We start from the raw sequence: 5,505 nt of genomic DNA, 5'->3' as shown, positions 1-5,505 counted from the left end.
TAAAGAGAGATATAGATAAAGAGAGATATAGATAAAGAGAGATATAGATAGAGAGAGATATAGATAGAGAGATATAGATAGAGAGATAAGTAAAGAGAGATAGAGAGAGAGATATGTATGTCACTGACGCAAGGAAAACGGAAGTAAATATTTTAAAAAGACATGGGTGTAATATAAGAAGCAATATTATTTTGGTTTTGGATTTGGTTTTGCAAGATTCTCTAAGTGAGTATGTATGTTAAAGCATATTCTGTTGTGTCTGGGGAGAGTCATTCTCTTTTGGTGCCTTATAATTTAACACACTCACCGGTAAAATTTCCACTTTTTTCTTTTTCTAAAATTTTCGTTGCATCTTGCAACCTTTTTCATAATCTTGACTGTCCGTTACTCATACTGCGTTCCTTTTTGTTGGTTTGTGCTTATGTGTGTGGATCAGTGTGTGTGTGTGCCTATACATGCATGTATGTATGTGTGTGTGTGCATATGTATCTATATATGTATGTATTCTGCATATTCGTGTGTTTGCATGTCTGTGTTTGTGTGTTTTTATGTATGTGTGTGTGTGTGTGTGTGTGTTTGTATATGTGTGTGTGTACCCCTGTCTCCTTGTGTGTGCATGTCTGAGTGTGTGTGTGTGTTTTGAAACTATGTACCGTGTTTGTTTGTTTGTATGTATGGATGTGCATCGCCATCTGTGTGGACGTGTCTCCATATGTATCCTTGTGTGAAGTAGTGTGTATATATATATGGCCATGTGTTTCAGCCTTCATTTGCGTATGTATGCTTGTTTGTTCATATAACCTATGTAACTATCCGTCTGTATTTTGATCTGTTTACTTTCATATCCATATACTTACATACATGTGCGTATACATATATATATTCATACACCCACCCACACACACAAACAAAGAAAAAGGAATGCAGTGTAAGTAACAGACAGGGTCAACGACTACTGAAAAGGTTGCAAGACGCAATTAAAATTTAAGGAAAATAAAAAAGAAATAAGTGGAAATTTTACTGGTGAGTGTGTTAAATTATAAGGCACCGAAAGAAAACAACTCTCTCCAGACACAACAGAATATTTTTTGTCTTTAATAAAAAGAAATCAAACGAAGAACCTATTATTTGTCTGGGGTCAAATTGTTCATACATCACAAATATGGAAGCAATTGATGAAGCCGTTTTCACATGAAAAATGAATACATACACATCTCTATTTTATCAAGCTAGTAAAACCAGCACCATTTAATGTCCATGTTCCATGCTGGCTTGTGTTGGACTGCACCAAACTTGATTGTCTGCTTTGCTACTGGATGCCATTCTTAATGCTGACCATTTTACAGAGTGCACTGATTGTTTTTTTTTTACAAGGCACCAGCGCTATCAAGGTCACCAAGTAAAGAAAGGACTCTTTTCGGAAAAATCTATAACCAGACTGTGTGTTGACAAGTTTTCTACAAACAGATCTGTTTCTATGAAATTCAGATAAGTGTTGTGACACTTGTAAATGATGTAGGGTTGAAGGATGATGTGATTGGGTTGCTTGTGTCCCAGAGAGGAACTTTATCTAAGAAGGTGCAGATGTTGTTAAAATAAGAGTAAGCAGAGAACAGATGAGAATATGGAAATTCCTGCAACTCTACTTAAATTAACTGCAAAGAATGTTATTAAAAAGTGGTTACTTATAGAGGAAAGTCTGCAAGTTTTTGTTGATAATGATTCTAATCGTGAATGTATTATCATCATCGTCTAATGTCCGTTTTTCCATGCTGGCATGGATTGGACAGTTTGACTGGGGTCTGACAAGCCAGGAGGCTGCACCAGGCTCCAAACACAGGAGCCAGAAGGGGCGAGGAGGCTGGCATTGACCACGTTTGGATGGTGCTTTTTATGTGCCACCAGCATGGGAGCCAGTCTGGGTGAGGGGGCTGGCATCGGCCATATTCGGATGGTGCTTTTTATGTTCCACCGACACAGGGAGCCAGTCAGGCAGCACTGGCAACGACTGATGCATGTATGGTGCTTGTAACCTAGAAATTAAAAAAGGAGTTTGCAATGAGCTCAGTTCCTACATTCAGTTGTACAAAGAGATGATGGTCCATGACCATCAAACAATTCTGTGTAAGTTCTTTGCTCCTCAAGCAGATGTTGAGGCACACTATAAGATAGCAGACACTGACCCTCAATCTCCCAATAGCTCCCATCCTACCACTACTATCTCTCACATAGTTGTTAACATCCTATGTGGTAAGGACATACTCTATTACTGTATTACAATTCTTATTTTTCTGTAATGCATTTCTCTTCCAATGTTTTAATGTATACATATAGTACGGTGCATGTTTAGAAATTGTATTTTGTTTTTCCTAAAAAATCCATTGGAATGCATTATTATTATTTTATAACATAAAGAATAGGAAAATAATTTCACACTATGGTAAGGTTTTATGGACCATGTTAATTCCATAAATGCAATGGATTCCTATGTATGTTTGTGTCTCCTTGTCTTGACATTGTATGATAGATGTGAGTGAGTGTTACTACTATACAAACAGTGTTATTTGTTTCCAGAGTTTTATGAAAGCATGTGGCCAGAGGGGAGCATTATATGGGAATGGGTGAGGGTTGGCAACAAGAAGGGTTTCCGGCTGCAGAAAATCTGCTTCAATGAAATCAGTTTGACCCATGCTTGCATGGAAAAGTGATTGCTAAAACGACAACGACGATGATGATGATAATGATGATATCTTAGTGTACGCGCACGTAGAATAAATAACTGATAACACTGAGTAAACAAAGTAGCTGATTGTGTGTGTATTTACACACACACACACGTACACACGTATATACATATGTGTATATGTGTGTGTGTGTGTATACATACACAAACATACTTGCACCAAGTCAAAAACATACATTTTTGCCCCTATTTCAATTGTTTATTCCAAAGTTGCATTACAAATTAATGTAATTATCAATATTAGTTTTTATTTTGAGTGTAATCAATGGACATTTTTTTTACTAGTTACCATCATACATTTTTAATTCTATCAGAGTAATTATTTCAAGAAAAGTTTAGCTGATAACATTTTTTTTTCTCATTGAAAAACACTTTTTTTCATTGTCATGAGATTTCTGAGAAAAACATGCATGCATGCGTACACTTGTATACACGCATATGTATAGACTTGCATGTATAGATGTATGTAGTCTGGTGGTGGGGGATGAAAAATATAAAGATCAATAAACACTTAGCAGTCTTTGAAATTGTTAGCTGTGACTCAATGTCATATCTCAGCAACAATCTTCAGACAACTGAACTCCCAGTTCTTTCTATGCATGCATGTGTGTGTATGTACATATGTATGTGTGCATGTATATAATGCATTTGCCAAGTTCAATATATTTAGGAAAAGTTGAAGTGAATTAGAAATGAATATTTAATTGTTTATGATGGGGGTTTCTGTGGCGATGATAAGGAGTATTTTTAAAAGCATGAGGCAGTTTTATTAGAATAACAGTGACAGACCGACACAGTTCTAAATTGGTAGTTTTGTTGCTGAGACATCTATAAACCTCTCAACTGGCACAATGCTACACCTCCTCAATGCAACTCCCACCTGAGGGGTAATTGTTTTACAAAGTACTTGATGACCCTGTCAGTGCTGGTGCCACATAAAAAGCACCCGGTACACTCTATAAAATGGTTGATGTTAGGAAAGGCATCCAGCTGTAGAAACTATGCCTAAAAGACACATTGGAACCTGGTTCAGCTCCTGGCCCTGCCAGTCCCTGTTAAACCATCCAGCCTATGCCAGCATGGAAAACGGATGTTAAATGATGACGATGATGTTGTGATGCTCTTGCAGGAGATAGTGATAGTCTTCTCACCTCATCTCACATAAATGTAAAAGTAAAAGAAAGTTACACTTTCATAGGTAATGCACTCATGCTCACATATGCAAGCGTATGCATGTACGTGCGCACGCACACACACACACACACATGATGTGATAGCTGTCTATTCTCTGATAAGGAAGATGGTTTCAAGGTTTTTCTGGTATATTTACTGTTAGCATCTGATTCATGTTAAGATTTCTTTAATATATCCTGAGGGAAAGGAAGAATGGTAAAAGATAAAGGGACAAATATATTTTTGTTTAGTGCTTTTGAATTGAGAGAGAAAGAGAGAGAGAGAGAGTCAGTGGAGCTGGAATCAATACTTCCCACTCTCAAGGTTAGACTCCTACAGCTTTTTGATTTAAATATCCCTGGCTTCTTTGATGAAAGAAAAAAAAGAATGTTTGATTGGTGATACATACAGTTAAATTGACTTGGTGGTTGACAATGACAGATTTAAATCCTGTCAGAAAATTCTCTGTTCAATAGAACTGCAATGTGTATTGAATAGACACACTGAAAACAAACTATTTTCCTCTCTGGCAGTTGGTGTTAGTACAATAACAATTATCTATAAAGCAACACTTTCTATACTAAAATCCATGAATAAAGACAGTATTTCATGGAAAAATTAAGACCTTAGTAAATCAAGAAAAGACAGTAAAAATAGCAATTTCCTTAAACATCCCCATTTCTTACTGATCTTGGAATTGAAATTGAAATGAATTTATAAGCCAATGTTACATTAGATTCATCATGTAATTTGACACTTACAACTGAAATGTTAGGAATATTAAGGTAGAAATGAGAAACTACAAACTTCATAAGCCCTAATTTATCCTCTCATTTCGTTACTAGCCATTTAATCCTAACAACTTTATGTCCAGCCACCTCTTGATATATTAACAATACATTTATTCTTTTATTCTTTTATTCTTTTATTCTTTTATTCTTTTATTCTTTTACTTGTTTCAGTCGTTTGACTGTGGCCATGCTGGAGCATTGCCTTTAGTCGAAGAAATTGACTCCAAGACTTAATCTCTGTAAGCCCAGTACTTGTCCTATCGGTCTCTTTTTGCTGAACCGCTGAGTTACAGGGATGTAAATACACCAACATCGGTTGTCAAGTGATGGTGGTGGTGGGGGGACAAACAGACACACAAACATATATATATATATATACACACACATACACATATATATGACAAGCTTCTTTCAGTTTCCATCTATCAAATCCACTGACAAGGCTTTGTTTGGCCCAAGGCTATAGTAGAAGACACTTGCCCAAGGTGCCACACAGTGGGACTGAACCTGCAACCATGTGGTTGGGAAGCAAGCCTCTTACCACACAGCTACGCCTGCACATGCTATTATGACATTATTCACTTGCTATTCCACATTTTGAATATGTAATCCTATAAAATAGTTGAAACTCAAATTACTTTCAGTGGTAATGCATTAGTAGTGAAGCCAAGGGAACTGCACTGACTTTGTTTCAGCTGATTCTAATCTTTCTGTAACACAAATATTTCTGCAACGCTAGCAACAAACTTGAAAGCAACTAAATTCGACATGCCTTCACTCCACACTGCCCCCCCCCCC

General features: G+C 36.7%; 1 protein-coding gene and 1 long non-coding RNA gene across 2 annotated transcripts in view; one reads left to right on the top strand and one right to left on the bottom strand.

The window, feature by feature from the left end:
* LOC128247885 (uncharacterized) overlaps positions 1 to 818 on the bottom strand; it is an 11,298-nt gene extending 10,480 nt beyond the window's left edge. Inside the window, exon 1 of the long non-coding RNA XR_008264192.1 lies at positions 308 to 818. This is a non-coding gene — a long non-coding RNA (uncharacterized LOC128247885). The remainder of the gene's footprint in view (positions 1 to 307) is intronic.
* The window catches only part of LOC106867835 (serine/threonine-protein kinase greatwall), a 147,507-nt gene that overhangs the window by 95,456 nt on the left and 46,546 nt on the right, over positions 1 to 5,505 (top strand). The gene's annotated exons all lie outside the window — the stretch shown is intronic.

The sequence above is a fragment of the Octopus bimaculoides genome, chromosome 5, assembly GCF_001194135.2.
Source record: "Octopus bimaculoides isolate UCB-OBI-ISO-001 chromosome 5, ASM119413v2, whole genome shotgun sequence".
In the NCBI taxonomy this organism is placed as follows: Eukaryota; Metazoa; Mollusca; class Cephalopoda; order Octopoda; family Octopodidae; genus Octopus; species Octopus bimaculoides.
This window is presented reverse-complemented; position numbering and strand designations above follow the sequence as displayed.